Here is a 19145-nt window from a genome sequence, read left to right as displayed (position 1 = left end):
CTGCAATACTAGGACAGGAAAGGCTAAACTCAATCGACGACGTGCTGGAGGCTCAATGCGGACAAACTGGAGTTAAAAATCCCAAGGGAACCCAGTCATATAGCGGCCTCTATAGTTTTGTGAATTTTACTTCCAGGTGTTTTATCAGATTCTTATAGTAAATATCATAAAAATTCCATCATAATTCCAGGAGGATGAAAAAAAAAGTAATCATCTTCAAATATACCAGAGCATTCTGTTCTTCTACCCTCATAGCCTAATGTGCTAGGGTTTTATCAGAGCCTAACCTACCTGGAGGAAGAAATATACCAAACTCAAGCTGGCTGTAGCTTTCATATGCAGGAAGAGAAATATCTAATTCCAGCCACCTCTGGCTTTCCTGTCCCTCCTAAAGGGTGAGGGGGAACCCGAGAAAGACTGTGAAATTCACAGTCCAGGAACACAGGCTCGCCAAAAGCCTGAGGCCTAATCCTAGGAATATAGAATGTGTCCCCTCCTTCCACACCTTACCAGTACATCACTAAAGGCCTATTTGCATGAGTGCCTTTTACTCAGTGCATCATGCCCACACTTCAACCAAAATCACAAGGTATGCTAAAAGGTATAAAAACAGTTTGAAGAGACAGAACAAGCATCAGCACCATGGCAAAGATGATGAAATTGTCAGAAAGGGAATTTTAAACAGCTGTTATTGCTATGCTAAGGGCTTTAATAGGTGAAGTAGACAGCATGCAAGAATGGCCTCAAATGTGAAATTTATCAATACCTTTTGGAATGTGTGCATGTGTGTATATGTATGTACACATATATGTATATTAGGAAAGTTGAAATTTAAAAGTTAGGTTGGAAACGAGAAGCAGTTGTCCTCTTTATATGATACTTAACACTCATGATTGTATGCTGGAGATAATTTTTTTTTTTTTTTTTACTGAATGTGGGAGTCATAAAAACAGGTTCTGAAAGTAGACAATTTCAAGTGTAGCAAAGTCACAATGGACCAAATCCCTGATAAACTGAGAGCCGGGAAAGGGGATATGCACATCAATGTAAACTTCAAAAGAGTCTAACTTGTACCCAGCTAGACAATGTGTAGAGTCAAGGGAAAGGCAGGTTCACTTTCTAAACACAATGTTTGTACTGGAAGGAAGAGACTATTGTGTTAGAGGTAGAGCTAAATAAAGTTAGTCTCTAAGATCTAAAAGAAAATATCCTTGGACATTATTCACCATGGAAAAAAGAAAACAAATTGAGAAAATGCATTAAGGCTTCAGGATTAAAATGGTGCAAGACAACAAATGTGCAATATTGTTCCTACCAATCAGCAATTCAAGTTCTTATGAAGATTTAACAATAACCCAAAGTAAACAAAAGAAAAGGGGATGGACATAAATATGGCTAAGATTTTGGCTTAATAAATCATATTTTTGTACGACATATAAAGTAATCCACATTCCAGACCAAAATAAATCCCTCAAGTAAAATAAAATATGCACAAAAAATTCAGAACATAGTGATCGTGAACAACCCTATCTCCAACATGTACTGGCTTCTTTCCCTCTTATATGAAAGTAGAACTATGTTGACTCAAATGTTATATTCAGAAGTAGAGAAATAAAAAAAAAATTAAAAAGCAATGAGTCCTCCTGGAGAAGAAGTAAGGATATAGCGTTTTATGTTCAAAGACTTCCAACAGTAAAGTGAATACTGGAATAGGAGAAGCTTAACATTGATGCCCCAGATGATGAAAGTTCAATTTACAGAACTACTTTACGAATTGCAGATCAGCTTAGGGTGGTGCTTCAGGCTGAGATATAAGTGGATAAAGCTCCTACCATTCATATAAATAGTGACAGGAGCTGTGAGACATGGCATCTACCTGGAGGACAGCCACTCTGCCCAGTCAAAGCAATAAAAATGCATGAATGGCTTACGTATGATGACTACTGTACTTAATAGTCATAGGAAAGAAAATAACTGAAAATGGCCTTCACAAGAAAAATAGATATTATATACTATTTAAAAAGCAAGTAGCAGCTTGTTGTCCTTAAAATGTTCGAGAGAAAATGAGTTATGGGAAGCAGAAACAAGAAGCCTTAAGGATAAAACTGACTGAGCTACGATGAAAAGGAGGCTGGCAGCATAAAGTGGCATAATAAAAACCCGCATTGGAGGTAGTCCCAATTGGATTTTATTACAGAAAACCATGTCAGTGGTATGGAGAGTAAATTTGAGGAACTTACCCAGACTGCTTTAAAAAGAGATTAAAAACTAAGTAATATAATGTGAAAAAGTAGCATGCAATAATCCAATTTAAGCATTAAAAATCATTAGTTTCCTAGATGAAAAACCAAAAGCATCACAATGTACAATGGTGTAGAGAGATTATTTCTTGATCTTAAAAAAGACACCTGAATTTATACAAATAGGCTCATCAATTTGAGCGTTTACCACAGCCCCCTTTTGGTGAACATTTGACATCTAGTCTTTTGCTCTTAAAACCTATATGACAAACTTGTGTGTATTTTACTTCATACTTGTGGAGATTTACCTTAAAATTGGATTGTAATCAGTGGAATTCTTGGGTCAAAGGAAAAATACATTTTTTTATAGTGCCAAGTAATCCTCTTGTAGATTTATGTAATATTTTATGCTTATCAGCAATACATAAAAATGACTGTTCTCCAAAGCTCTGTCAACTGAGTTTGTGGCCAAACTTAAATTTTTGCCAACCTGCTACTGAGAAGTAGCATTTTAAAGGAATTTTGTTTTACATTTCTCTTCATGTAAGTGGCATTGAATATATGTTATTTTTATGGGTCATTTACCTTTTTTAAAAATGTGTCCTCATACTTACCTCCCTTTTATCTGTTACTTTATGATCTTCTCAGTTTTTAAGAGCTACTTATTTGGAGATTATAGCATTGTTTGTGGAAAGCTGGAATATTTTCTTCTAGTACATCATTTTGGTTTTGCTTGTGGGAGCTTTGTTAGCTCCCATACACAATACTTTAAAAATATGTATTTGAATTTATCAGTCCTTCCTGTTACCAACTCTGAATTTTGAATCATATTGGAAAGGTTTCTAATTTTCCAAATATAAAAGCAAGTATAAAAAAATCTTACTTGTTTTACATGAGCAAATCTATGGTTTTATTTAATTTAAATATGGATTTCTGACGCATTTATAGTTTTCTAAATGGCTATCCAGTTACCTCAACAAAATTTTTGAAGTCTATCTCCACTCCCTCCAACACACACCTATTTGTGAAGCCAACGTCATCATACACCACATTTAATTTTAAACTTTAGGATCTATTTCTGGATGCACATTCTATTCCATTGGTCTATTAATGTGCCAAGTACACAATATTTTAATTAACACTATGTTAATAGAGATTTTATATATTATGTCATAACATCTAGCAGGATTACCCCTTATCTTCTTTGCTACCTTATCAGGTTTTTAAAAATCTATTCTTTATTATTTTTCTATAGAATATTTTTTAGACTGCCTTTGATTTACATACCATCTTGAGGAGAATTAGATCTTGATGATGTTGAGGTTTCCTACCTAAGAACATGAATGTATGTCATTCTGTTTATTCCAATTTATTATTGTAAACTTCAAGTGTATTTGAATTCTTTCTAAATTTTTTACTCTCTTCCAAATGTAAGATGGTGAGAATTCAGGAATTGCAAATTAGACTAAATAGATTTTAAGGGTCTGCAATTATAATATTTAAAGTGACAAATATTTGTTTTATTTTAAGAGTGTTAGTATAATAGATATGTCAAAATTAAAATTAATCCCTATTTCAGTTACATATAACATCTCAATGAATGTTACTGTTATTTACAGTATATATCTAATCATGGCAATGATAGCAAGAATTCATTTTGAAGTGTATTGGGAAGCATATTGGGATTAACACTACATATGGCCCCAAATGATGATTTCCACTATAGTAATACCTGTAAATATGCACATAATTATGGGTCAATATTGGGCTAATATTTATTAGATTCTGATTATTCACCAGTATACTAGATGTTTTATGCTTTTTCTTAATTAACCATATACTGAAAAAGATACATATTTATAAAATTTACTAACATTATTAAGCAGAACTGCAGGCATATTGACTTTTAATACTCTTGGCTGGATATCTATCTTATTCTTAATCTGAGTGCAACAAATTTGGTAACCAATGCTGTAAAAAGTTTCAATTTTGCATTTGTTCATGTGATTACTATCTCAAAGGCCATAAACTCCATAAGGGAAGAGACCACACCTGGTTTTTCTCACCGCTGCAGTTTCAGTGATTTAGTAGATGGTAAGAACACACTAAGTATTGATTTAATAAAATGAATAATAAATGAGTAATATATATCTATAAGGTACTCTGAAATGCAAAGCTTGAATTAGTTACATGTTAACACATTGTAATTTTCCATGTATAATATATGCTCTTTAAAATTATCCTAAGATTTCTATTAATTATTTAATATATGTAAAGCATGACAACAAAAGAAAAAAAATAAAATAAGAATGTTATCTAAAAGAAAATATGATTATATAAGAACTAAAATTTATTAAGTGCCTTTATTATCAGGTGTTGTATTAACTGTTGTTCACTAGTTACTCATTTAAGCTGTACAATTGCTTTGTAAAATAGGTAGATACCATTATTATTCCTATTTTGCCAATATCTACCCTGAGTCTTAGAAGTTACTTTCTAAAAATCCCCCAGCTATTAAGCAATGAAACCAGGATGCAAACCCATCATGTCTAATTCTCTTCCTAGATTAACCTCTATAATACAGTTTTTTTTGTTTGTTTGTTTGGTTTTTTTTTTTTTTTTTTTCATTTTCTTATGCAGGACTACAAAATATGTAACCATGTATTGCCATTTGTTTGATGAAAAATTTAGGAAGTTTAGTTTTTTCTGAAGAAGATAAAAAAGGGATTCTCAATGTTTAACTACCAGTATATTTATTTAATTTTTTTCTTTATCTTTACTGTGATTAAAGACCTTTTGTGAATTCAGTGTAAATTTCAAGACAATAACTAGGTTCATTATTAAGCTGAACTTATTATTGTGGATGATGTGCATGTTAAAAAGCTGACTGGATATAATACTTCAAAACCAAATTTAATAGTTCATTTGACACAGGGTAATCATTTAGTTCATTCTTCTTTTGAGGCTAACACACTCAAATCTTAAATAACAGAGTATGTTAGTAAAATACCAAAATACTCTGCAAAATATACAAGACAATGAATGCCATCAGAGGTCTTATTTTAAAAAAAACATGTTTGTAGTCAATTTTGTTATTAGCCTTGACAACATAGCATCACTTGCTTTGACTCTCCTACAGTCATCACTAAGGGTCAAGATATCCTAACAAGCACAACTTCACAATGGACTTAGGAATTGCTAAATATGTATATTATTATTCATTATTTATGGATTTAGAGGACCTAGATTAAGTGGTATGTGCATTTTAGTTCTTCTAATTCCAAGAATTATTTATGTATGCTTGAACCTTCTAGTCAGAGTTGTCACCATTTGATACCTGAATGCTTATCCAAGCCTAGGTCTATGGAATTCTGCCTCATCCTTACACAGTTTCTTACACATTTTTTTTGTATCAACCATATGAAACTGGTTAAAGTTACTGTGACTCCTAGGATTTCAAAAGATGAAAATGAAGGTGTATAAAGAACACAGAATACATCTACAGCTTAACATTTTATTGGAATATGAGTGTACAACATACCAATTTATTCATCATCTGATATACTACTGTTAATAGAGGCTTATCTCTATAGAATTGAAAGTGTTTTATTGTGCCAGCATCCTTTTTGTAACTTTTAAACAATATCCAGTGCCTCCTTTCTTGGATATCCAAGCCCTAATCCTCATTGATAACTATATATACTAACTACCACATCAAATAAGAACAATCTTACTTTTTCAAAAACTCAGATCCTATTTCCGAACATATAAGCTTTACCATGTTATTCACTATAACTTTTTCCAGATATATTTTATTGATCTCCTTTTATTGCCTCTTATCCAATGAGTACCATAGTTATTGCTTCATGTCATTCTATTTCCATACTAATGAGCCTCAACTTTTTGTCTCTTTTCTATATCCACAATTTAGTCTCCCAAACCGGTTCTTATATTTCAATTTTTTTCTACTGTTGCCAGAGTGATCTTTTGAAAACCAAAGTTGATCAAGCTTGTAATAATCAATTCCTCTCCCAATTTTAAATAAAGTTCAAAACATCTAAGTTTAATATAGATCCTTTATAGCTACTTACCTATATAAGCCTAAATCTCTACCCTACCTCATACTATAAATTATATTCTATCTGTAACCATCAATCTTTAGCTTACTTGCAAAGCTTTTACATACCACTGTACCAGAAATGCTCTTTCCTGCCACTCCCACATATGTGCTCGCCACTGGTACTTCTAAACTTTTGTTGACCATTTTTCCCATTGGAAAGCTTACCTAAAATGCTTAGTATGTTGAGATATTCTGTATACACACTTTTATTGCAACACAGCATTCAACTATAATAGTTGGCTAGCTGTCTCTTTTGCTAGGCCACAAGTTTTATAGCAGGCCACCTCTAGAAGGGCCCACACTGAGCCCCACCTCCTGGTGTGCCTAACTTTGCAAATCCTCACCCATGATTTGTGTTTAACACTTTTAAAAAAAGTATACAACAGAAGCAAATGAATGTCACTTTTCATATTAGGTTATACAAAGACTATGGCTGCCATTTTGGGTGGTCTTTCTCTCTTGCTGTCTTGGCCTGAGAAAAATGAGCTGCCATGTTGTGAACAGCTTTATGGAGAGGCCCATGTCTATGGAAATTTGTTATTTAGTAATTGATAATTAATACAAGTATCAGCATCTGTAAGTTTAGAGTATGATTCATTTAACTTTGAATCATTGATGCCTATCATGGGAAAGGATGTCAAATTATTTTTATTGAGTGAATTAATACTATATACATGAACTTTTACTTCTAAACCCTATCAATATAGTTGAGGTATTCAAACTTCAAAAATTCTGAAAAATAGTTTATAAGTTTGATCATTAGAAATTAATATATTTTCTTCACAACAAAAACCAAAGCCTTCCAGTTATGTAAACATATTATAAATCCACATTTGAATATGCATATCTAGGAGCATATGTGCAATTTTACAAAGATAAAATTGGGAGAGACACTTGAAATGTTTTTCTCTAGCAGCATACTTTCAGTTCAGTCATATAGTAGCATAATGTGAGGCATAAGTTTTATTTTAGGTTTTAAAAATCAAATGACTCTCATGTAGGTGGTACCATGTCTACACATAAGAAGGATGCCCTATTTCCCTAGGCATTAATTTGAGTTTTTAAGCTGAGAAAAATCTATCCTTTTCCTAGGGAAAAAAAAAAACACAATTATTCTTTTATTATATTTTTATAATAACAAATATTGCCTCGTGCAAGATTTCCCCATTAGTGTTTTATATTTAAGTGCACAGTCTGTTTAATCCTTCAACTTTATCATAATTCATTGACTAATCTAGTTTAAATACCATAAAAGTTCATAATCATTGTTATAAAAACTTACACTTGCTTATTAAACTAGCTACTTTGCCACTGTCAAATGCAAGCGATAAAATTGGGCAGAACTATAATGAAAGCAAACACGTTTGCAATTTCTAAATAGATTATCTTTGTGTATATTAATGCCTTCAATTTAGTTCAAATTTATATGATTAACACCTAAACTGTATTTTGTATAAATGTACTTTCACATTTAAACTGTGCCTCTCCATTGAATATTCCTTAATACACTTTTTTAATGTTTTTGTTTTATTTATTTATTTATTTTAGAGAGAGGGGAAAAGAGGGAGAAAGAGGGGGAACTAAAACATCAGTGTGTGGTTGCCTTTCATGCACCTTGAACTGGGAACCTAGCCCACAACCAAGGCATGTGCCCTGACTGGGAATAAAACTGGTGATCCTTTAATTCACAAGCTTGCACTCAATCCACTTAGTCACACCAGTGAGGGCTAATACACATATTTTTAAGACACACAGAAGGCTGTTCTTAAAAAGTTCTTCAGGATTTTTATTACAAAAAAAGCAACTTCAAATTCAGAGAAGTCTAGACAGGTAAAATGTATATATAAGAATTTTAATGAATACAAATTAAATATCTTTATTAATCCTTAAATAATTATGGTTGGTACATTAAAATGGATTTGTGGGAGAATGAAAAATAATGATGGGATAGAAAAATGCCTGATGTTGGTATTAAGTAATATTAACCTGGTGTTAATTGATTTGTAATAGTTTCTTACAGTTGCCAAAGTTTTTTTGATATCAGAAAAGCTTTAGCAATATTTCTGAAAGCTTTTATTTATGCCAATGTTATCAATAGAGTTTTGAACAAAGGATACTTCAGGAAAAGAGTCACATAACTAAAGGATTGAATAAGGTCTCCTCAAAGTCCACTCAAGAATGTGCTCTTGTTTTTAACTTATGTTCTGATTTATTAGAGATAAGTCTTAAAAAAATGCTTAGATAAATGTTAATTGTTGAGTCGGCAGATCAATAAGATTAAGTGTAAAAATTTATTTTAAAAATATTCAATAATGATAAACTGGTTCCCTTATTCCTCCCCAAAATGAGAAACAGAAAATAACATGGGGAAAAAAAAATCCAGACCAGATTTCGGGTCAGAGAAACTTCCTCTTATAGATTAATTACTAGGTTCTCATAATCTCTTGACTTAAAGGTCAAACTAGGTTTGTAAAACAAGAACTGTCAATACATGATCAATAACAGCTCCTTGGCTAAGACTAAATTCAGAAAATGACAGAGTGGTAGCTTTCTAAATGTTCATGCCAGTAACAATCTGAAACCATCTAGCTTTGCACACTTTTGTATTAAGTTTCTCTTAATAAGCATGGTCCCACTACCACAAAGTGTTTACCAGTCACATGAAGGCTTTGCAGTATTCCTGCGACCTGAACATGAAACACTTGTCCTCATCAGTTTACTTTCAAACAAAGGGCCATTTGCAGGTTAAAGTTCTTCTGTCTTCTTTTAAAGGATGAACTGTTTTTCCAGCCAAAAAGTTTAGTAAACATTCTTTATTTAGTACAGTCTCTCATTCAGAGAATAAACTTGATAAACATAGATGGTTTTAAAATACTGTGGTAGTATTTTGATAGGTAATTTGATTAGTAGAGTTATAAATTTATACACAAAAGGGGAAAGGTTTACCAGAAATAAGACATTATTTGTAACAACGCTTCAGGAAAATCTTGATTATTACAATCCCCTGTATCTTGCAAGTTTGGCATGTATGGTTGTAGCTCTCCAAGGCCTCTACTATAAGGCGCCTGCAATAGTAAAGAATTTGCTACTGCAGCCTTGGGGACCGTCTCTTAGTGTTCTGTCAGTGCTTCTCTGACAAAGTACAATTTTAATCGAGACAGTCACATATTTATTTATGTACATCCAAAATCCCAAGTATAAATACCATAATTGAACTGATGGACTGGAATAAAACACAAAGCCCTTTAAGTTAACCATAGCAACCTCTCACAAGTTATTTGAATTTCATAAAAATGTGAAATGTCAAAAGAGGCGGTATGGCAGCTGATCTTATGAAAGCTCACACATTGAAACTAAACATGAAATTTCAAGCTGTGGTAGGGAGTTATTCTATTACTAGGCAGCATCCCCTCATCACTGTATAAATAGAAACTAGTTACTGGTTTCTTAAAGCCAAACTGATAATGATTTTCAAGATCAACATTGTCCATTGCCCTATCCATGACTTAAAACAGAAAACTCTTCCTATCTGTCGATGCCTTTTAGCTTATGAAGGAAAAAGATCAAATGAAATATAATCTCCTGGAGTCTCAGATCCTTACAGCAGATATCCTTGACAACAAGAGCCTTTGACTCAGCTAGATTGCAACAAGTTCCAAATATCCTATAAGGATTTCCATGCTCATAGGAACTTCTTGGTGGCCGTGAATCTTTCTGTGTACATATCATAGCCTTCTAGTACTCGATGTTTCTTTATTTCAAAAGGATTGCCTCCCATAGCAAACAGACAGATCTGGGAATCACTGAGGATGCTCTGTGAAAGCATGCTGAGCTCAAGGCAGTTCTCTTCCAGGGGAAGAACTTTAAGGTAAGGACAACAGCAAGATATCTTCACTGAGATATGAGATGTCTGATTCTGGTTGAGTGGTTGAGGTTAAGTTCGATGACCCACAGCTCTCCCTCTACATGAGCTATGCTCCAAACCTGGTTCGTGGAGAGATTCACCACATCCAGGTGGCACAGACTACAAAGTTGCCATGGTGGTGCTCACAACTGGTTCCCAGAGAGACTCAGGGTTTTGAGGCCAGACAGTTGCCCAAAGGTATACAGCAGCTCTCTCAAGTGATTGTTGTTTGGGTGTTGTGTCTCTATTGTTTTCAGATTGTGTAGCTCATCAGGAAGAAGAGTCAGTTTGTTGTTGTTCAAGGAAAGGCTTTTCAGCAGAGCGAACTTCCCTATAATCATAGATAGTAGGCTCTCTGTCTTGTTGTTGGATAAGTTTATGGCCCTGAGATTGCTGGTCAGCTTCTGCAACTCTGAAGGAAACTCAGTCAGTCCATGGTCCTTAAGGTGAAAGACACCAGTTTTCTTCATGGTTTCCATGAGAGCATGGACGGCACTGTTTCCCATCCTGGAGTCACAACTCAGGTCTCCCTCAGCTCAGAGCTGGCAGTAAAGATGAAGGCCCAGACTGTACACTCCAAGATTATGCTGTTATAAATAACAACAATGGGACTCAATTATCACTGACAGATTGCTTTAAAAATTTCCCAACACTGAATTGAAGTGAATGGATTGTCTGGCTTCTTACTCAGAACACTTATGTGTATATATGTAATAATATAACATGTATATTATATATGTCATGACAAGAAATTTGGCCTTACCTTTCAAAGTCCTGCTGATGCTAGGGCTTTTGATAGAGGTATTCGAAGAGCTATAGAGGACATTTCTCAAGGATGCCCAGCAGTAAAAAATGAAACTGAAGGAGCAGAAGATGACTTACAAGCAACTGAAGAGGATACTCCCAGTTCTCTAGTGAAAGACCATCTTTTCCAGCAAGAGACAGTTGTTACCAGTGAGCCTTATAGAAGCTCAAGACCTTCTCCCTTTGAAGATCTGAATGCTAGAAGAGTCTACTTGCAAAGTCAGGCCAATCAGCCCTGGCTGGTTTGGCTCAGTGGATTGAGCATCGGCCTGCGAGCTAAATGTCGCTGGTTCGATCTTCCAGTCAGGGCACATCAGAGAAGGAAAACTCTGACTCCAAAAAACCTCCACTGCCTTGCGGCATACCTCTTCAGGGGAAAGGCTAAGGGAGTAAACCCCGACAGAAAATCCGGAGCCGGAGTCCCTAAGGCGGTTTGACGTTGTAGTCAACACCAGCAACTCCTGCGGCGCACCTGAAGCCAAGCTGTATTGACTCTGTCTTTCCCTTGGACCCTTCAGCTGTGAAGAGAGGGGGTTCTGCTGCATGGGCAACAGCAGACCCTCCATATCACCCTGCCCAGGCTCTGTAGCTTCAGCTTCACTGGAGAGGACACTCCAGCGTCGTCGCAAGATGTCGATTCAACATGGGAGGAGACAGATACCGTGTCACTCCCGAGTCGGACTGCACAGCCATTCTTGGCGGTGCAGATAGACTCTTAAGAAGCTACACCATCGTCTCTCGAGACGGACGGCTGCCGACGATATTATATATGTGTATATATATAATAATATACACAGGGTGTGGAAAAAGTAAGTTTACAGTTGTGAATATACAAAACAAGAGTTTATGCTTGCATTATTATTTGTTAATTATTGTTTTTCATATGAACAACTGTAAACCTCCTTTTCCCCACCCTATATATTCATACCTCGTTTTATTGTGCTTCACTTTACTGTGCTTCACAGATGTCGCGTTTTTCACAAATTGAAAGCAAGGTCTTCCACCAGCAAAAGATAATGATTCACTTTACTGTAATACTCATTTTATTGAGGTGGTGTGGGACCAAACCCACAATACATCCAGCATATGCCTGCATATATACATTTTTTTCTTTCCCTTCCTTGGTTTATCACTGCATACTTTTCAAATCCATAAGGGAGATTAGTGTTCCCTGGGAAATGGAAATTGTTAATACACATCCATCAACAGAGAACAGAGTAAGCAGAGATAAACTTAAAGAAGAACACATTCCATTTTTCATCAGATTCAGAGAGCAAATGATCTATTTTTCATTCAATCAATGGAAGGCTAAAAATATCCTGGGCTTACTATTCCTACTTGTTTCTAAACACAATTCATAAGTCTTCATTCATTAGACTAATGTGTTTATAAGGCAGTTGAAATGTCAAAGCTCTGCTGGATTTAGTATAAACTTAAATTCCATTACCTGGCAGGCATTAATTGCTTATGGAGCATAGGGATTCTTCCCAAGGGTCTTATATGTTTCCTTTTGTCATTTTGCTAACTATTCTGTCTAGACGAACTTAAAGCCCTTAATCCACCGTAGGGATCAATAAACTGCACAATAATTCAGTCCTAATAATTAGCTTTCACTTAAACACAAATGGTCATTTCATTGTGAACTGCAGTACAAAATGATAATGAAATAATTAAAAAGACAGATGAAAGAGTGACTTAATAGGGAAGAGGCCTAACTGTTCAATTAGAGGCATTACCATTCAACCTTTTTATTACTGCCACAACCTTTCAATTTTTTAAAAAAATAACACTTCAAGCTCTGCTCATTTAACCCATGACAGTATCACTATTATATGCATAGTCTTTATGAATTGAGCCTTTGCTATGGACTGCAGTGAAGCAGTTGTCTCCCTGAAATTATTAAAACAGTGAATATCTAATTCAAAGCTCTATAAATTGTATATAAATCATAACACTATATTGTCCTGGTTTCTCATTCAAGGGATTTTCTTGAGCCTTCCCAGTTTCTTTTTAGATAGGATTAGCTTACATAGTTCCTTTGAAACAGCCTCAGAATCATGTAAAACAGTTTTAAGATACTGGATGTTCTGAAATAATTCGGAAAGGCATCTCATTTTTTCCCCTGGTTAATTTCCTAGACTGGTCTACAGTACAAATATTCTTCATATTTGCTGACTGGAAAATTTAGTTATAAGTCCAAAAAAGGTACAAAACTTCATTAACATTTTAATACAGTCTCATAGATGTAGGGTGATAGATACGCTTGAATCTTTATGATCAAAGCCATAAACTAATAGCAAAATCTTTCACTTTACCTTTGCCATGTCCTGCTTTCATTTTCACATCTACTCTATCTTCACATGGCCATGGACAGGCTGTACTTCAGCTATGCCAGTAGCTGGAGATATTCATAATCAATTTCAACAAAACCTGCTACGGTTCTTGCTATTGGCACAGATCAGACCCTTGGGCTTCCCTGATCTCTTCAAAACTAAAGCAATATTTTCCAGGAAAAGTCTCAGCTCATTAATCCTGATCAAATTTGGAAAGACATACCACAAAATGGACAGTCCTGATGAGACATTTTTCCAAGTACTAAGAGAGATATGTCCAAGTTAATAAAACTCACATTATGTCAATATTAGGAGGAAGACTTTGACCCAACTTGTCACATGGAATCACAGTATCTGGCACAAAGAAGAAATAAGGACTCAGATATTTAATTAATGAATAAACAAAAGAAGTTTTTAAAACTTAAAGGATTTCATTCATTTCATTTCTTTTATCCACCTCATTACTACATTACTATTACATAGGCCTACAATCTGTCACCTGTTATTCAAAAGTCAAGCAACAATGACAGCAACAATAGAGACCTCAAGATTCTCCTCAAGTCTGACACACAGACTTACTTGGCAAGAACTTGACCTGATCCAGCAACAGGAGGAAATGCACATGATTACACAAACACTTTTCTTCATTGATTATACAGCATAACTCCTACCACACTCACTGTATATGCAATACATAGATATGTTCCATTTTTCCTTTGTAAATTTTGAATATTCTGAATTTTGAAATATATCAATTGGCAAGGGTTATGGATAGGCTATTATGGTTGTGTAGTTTATTAATTGACAACTATTATAAGATATAACCTATATTTAGGCACAGGTCATAAAAAATTTACCTTTGAACTTAAAGTGGTTGGTATTCACTTGAAGTAAGAGACCAATTCTCTGCAAAATAACCAATCAGTGCATGTTGTATAAGCATGATACTACAGAGACCACATTTCTATAAATTGGGAGATATACTAATTTCTCAAATGAATCTTAGCATCTAGGAAATGTATTTAGGAATGAGCTATAATTCACATAAACTTTTACCTTAACATCCTGGTAACAGAAGTCAGAAAGCTGCATGGACCATATTTCAAAAGGAGAGTTAAGAAGCATACCATATTTCAAAAGGAGAGTTAAGAAGCATGTGCAAATTTATCATGCCAATGTTTCTAAAACATACCTCATGATAAGGATTATCCAAGACAAGTTGTGAGATTTCTGGTCCTACCCATGGAACTGAGTCACTATATTTGCACCTCAAGAATTCAGTCAATACTGTATATACAGAAAATTATCTTTAGACTCTAAAGTTCAGACTACAGAATAGTATCTTGTTCAGGTCACCTAGTTTCCTAGCGATTCACAATCTTTTTTTTTTTTTTTTTACTTGAATACAAAGCACATAGTATTCTCTTAAGGGAATTTTCTGCCATGTTTTTTAATCATTTAATTTTTCAGTTACAACTGACATACAATCTTATGTTAGTTTCAGGTATATGCCCCAGTGATTAGACATTATATAACTTAATAACTGACCATCCCAATAAAACTCATACCCATCTGACCCTACAGTTATTACAATATTATTGACTATATTGCCTTGGCTATACTTTATATTCCCATGACTATTCTGTAACAATCAGTTTGTACTTAATTCCTTCACCTTTTTCACCCAGTCCTTTACCCCCTTCCCATCTGGCAACCATCAAAATGTTCTGCTTGTTTTGGTTCTGCTTGTTTGTTTATTCTGTTTTTTTAGCCTCAAATGACAATAGATATTTATTTATTGCCACTTTATTGCTCATATTTTTTATCTATTTTTTTCTTCTTAGAGACAATCCTTTAACACTTCACGTAATACTGGTTTTGTGGTGATGAATACTTTTAGCTTCTCCTTGTCTGGGAAACTCTTTATATGTTCTTTGATTCTAAATGATAGCTTAAACAAAAAGGAACATCATATGTAAATAATTAGTATTTTTAAGTAAAAAATGAACACCATGAATTATAATTTAGTGTTTATGATTAGTTTGATGAAAACAAAACTTGAGTCAGACTTCCAGAATATAATAATAATTGAGTATTTTTTCCAATTTAATTTTTAGAAACATTAAGAATCTGTTTAGAGATTGTTTTAAACTTATTAGGACCTCGTAGACCTGCTCATTTCCATCCAAACTAGCCAGTCAGCTTCCTTTTAAAATCTATGTATTATAACAATATTTTCTTAATAAAATTTTGTTCTGTTCCTTCCATTAGCATTACGTGACAATAATGTGATATTTACAGTATTAATATTGACTCAGATTTACATGACAATAATATGTGATATTTACAGTATTAATATTGACTGATTATATCAACTAAATTGAACATAAATGATTCACTTAATTATGAAGCTAACTTAACATAGAGACCCAGCACTAGTTATTTTTACCAATTTTTGTGTAACTATTTCTACATTTCTAAAATGAAATATGCAATTCTTAAAAAAAAAAAAAAAAAAAGCAAAACTAAGGTCCATAACCAAATAGATTTATATTCAAAAATTAGAAACAGATAGATAACTCTGGCAAAGATGGAGGCCTAGACAAACATGCTGCATCTCCCTTCACAACTAAGAAGGAATACAACTACCTCAAAACTAGAGACAACCAGAAGTTCCAGAAAATCAAACTACATGAAGTCCAACAAACAAAGATATAAAGAAGAAATACTCACCCAGGCAGGTAGGAGGAGTGGAGCCAGGGTGGAGAGGATGTGGTGTGGTGGTGGCAGCAGTGGTGGCAGTGGCAGAATACTGGAAATCACAGTCACACATTTTAAAAATTCAGGAGGGACACCTGGGGAATGCTCCCAGCACGAAACCACACCACGCAGCTCAAGATCCCAGCACCAGGCATAATAAAGCCTCATTGTTTTTGATTGTGTAAACCAGAGGGGTTTGGGGCGGAGGAAGAAACAGCTGGTCTCTCAGCAGAGTCCACTTGTTTAAAGGGCCACCGTGGTCCTAAAACATCCACAGACCCACCCACTCTCAGAACAATGGCCAGGGCAGCAGCTAGAGGCGCCAGTCCTGTACAAAGTGGGAGAAGTGCCTGGAAAAGGGGCGAGTGCTGAGCAAGCGGCACTGTTCCCTCTCCTTCCCCTACCCCACATACAACATGGTGAAACAGGTCACCCTGTACTGACGAGAAAACCTAAGGCACTGCTCCGTACAATGTAACAGGAGCAACAACTCTACCTAAGACACAGAGGCAAGCAAATATAGGAGCCTATCAAGATAAAGAGACAGAGAAGTATGGCCCCAAAGGGGGAAGAGATCAGTGTTCCAGTGAGAGAACTAAGCGATGAGGACATAGCCAACCTAACAGATTAAGAGTTCAAAACACTGGTGATAAAAATTTTCACAGGCTTGACAGATATGCTTAAGTACAGCAAATGCATAAGAGAACTGAAGGCTATACTAAATGAAACAAAGGAAAATCCACACAAAACCAATGGTGAAGGGAAGGAAGCCAGGGTTCCAGTCAATGATTTGGAACATAAGGAGGAAAACAACAGTCAACCAGTACAGAATGGGGAAACAAGAATTGAAAAAAAGTGAGGAGAGGCTTAAGAACCTCTGGGACAACTTTAAATATGCTAACATAGAAACCATAGGGGAGCCAGAAGGAGAAGAGGAAGAGCAAGAAATCGAAAACTTATGTGAAAAAATAATGAAGAAAAACTCCCCACTTTGGTGAAGGAAGTAGACATACAAGTCCAGGAAGCACAAGTTAGAGCCAAAAAAGACTACACCAAGACACATCATAATTAAAATGCCAAAGGTTAAAGATAAAGAGAGAATCTTAGAAACAGCAAGAGAAAAGCAGACAGTTCCCTACAAAGGGTGCCTATAAGACTATTAGCTGATTTCTCAAAAGAAACTTTGCAGGAAAAAAGGGACTGGCAAGAAGTATTCAAAGTGATGAAAAGCAAGGACTTACAACCAAAATTAGTCTATCCAGCAAAGCTTTCATTTAGAATGGAAGGGCAGATGAAGTGCTTTCCACACAAGGTAAAGCTAAAGCTAAATGAGCTCATCATCACCAAGCTATTATTATATGAAATTTCAAAGGGACTTAATTAAGAAAAAGAAGATCAAAATCATGAACATTAAAATGACAACAAACTCATAACTATCAACAAGTGAACATAAAATAAGAACAAAATCCAACTAAGCAAACCAGAATAAGAACAGAATCATAGGTATGGGGATCATTCATAGGGTAATCAGCTGTGAGGGGGGAGGGGGAGAAATGGGAAATGGTGCAGGGATTAAGAAGCATAATTGGTAAATACAAACTAGACAGGAGAAAATTAAGAATAATATAGGAAATGGTGAAGCCAAAGAACGTATATGTACAACCCATGGACATAAACTAAGGGGGGTGAGATTGCTGAAGGAATGGGGGGTACTAGGTAGAGGAGAGTAAAGGAGAAAAAATTGAAACTATTATAACCACATAATCAAAAATATATACTTAAAAAATAGAAAAAAACTTTTAAAATTATACATTTTCTTCTGATCATTTTTTTTGTCATTTTCAAAACTCAAATCTAATTTGATTTCTACACAGCCTTTAAACTTAGTGAGTTTAACAACCTTTTTATCCCTTTTTTTGTTGTTGTTGTTGCACTTATGGCATTCTTTTTTTAAGTATATTTTATTGATTATGTTGTTACAGTAATTCCAATTTTTTCCCCTTTGCTCCCCTCTGCCCAGTACCCCCCCACCCTCCAGCAATCCCACTCCACTTAGTTCATGTCCATGGCTCGTGCATATAAGTTCTTTGGCTTCACCCTTTCCTATATGATTCTTAACTTCCCTGTCTATTTTGTATAAACAGATTATGCTTCCTAATCCCTACACCATATCCCAATTTCTCCCCCTCCCCCTCCCAGGTGATAACCCTCCAATTGATCCCTATACCTGTGATTCTGTTCCTATTCCGGTTTGCTTAGTTGGATTTTCTTTTTATTTCTTAGATTCAGTTGTTGATAGTTGTGAGTTTGTTGTCATTTTGGTGTTCATAGTTTTAATCTTTTTCTCAAGTAACTCCCATTGACATTTCATGTAATAATGGCATGGTGATGATGAACTCCTTTAGCTTTACCTTGTGTGGGAAGCACTTTCTCTGCCCTTCCATTCCGAATGACAGCCTTGCTGGATAGAGTAGTCCTGGTTGCAGGTTGCCTTTCATCACATTGAATATTGCTTGCCAGTCCCTTCCTGCCTGCAAAGTGTCCTCTGAGAAATCAGCTGATAGTCCTATAGGCACCCCCCTGTAGGCAATTCTCTGCTTCTCTCTTGCTGCCCCCATGACTCTGTCTGTATCTTTCACAATGGCATCTCAATCATGATGCGTCCTGGTGTGGTCCCCTCTGGGTCCAGCTCACCCAGGAACCTCTGTGCTTCCGGACCTGTAAGTCCATCTCCTTCACAAAATTTGGGAAGTTTTCCTCATTTTATTCAATTCTTGCTTCCCTCATTCAGCACTGGTTGACTGTTTTTTTCTTCCTTATGTTCCAAATCATTGATCTGAACTCTGGTTTCCTTCCCTTCACCATTGGTTTTGTGTGGATTTTCCTTCGTTTCACTTAGCACAGCCTTTACTTCTCTTATGTGTTTGCCATACTCAAGCATATCTGTTTTGAATTCTGCATCTGTTAGGATGTCTATCTCCTCA

General features: G+C 35.2%; 1 pseudogene; it reads right to left on the bottom strand.

Annotated features, from left to right (window-relative positions):
• Window positions 1-10042: 10042 nt before the first annotated feature.
• LOC150008705 (leucine-rich repeat-containing protein 57 pseudogene) lies at window positions 10043-10770 on the bottom strand (annotated as a pseudogene).
• Between the last annotated feature and the right edge of the window lie 8375 nt (window positions 10771-19145).

The sequence above is a fragment of the Furipterus horrens genome, unplaced genomic scaffold (assembly GCF_987537825.1).
Source record: "Furipterus horrens unplaced genomic scaffold, mFurHor1.1.pri manual_scaffold_5, whole genome shotgun sequence".
Lineage (NCBI taxonomy): Eukaryota > Metazoa > Chordata > Mammalia > Chiroptera > Furipteridae > Furipterus > Furipterus horrens.
Note: the sequence above shows the minus strand (reverse complement) of the source record. Positions and strands in the feature narration are given on the sequence as shown.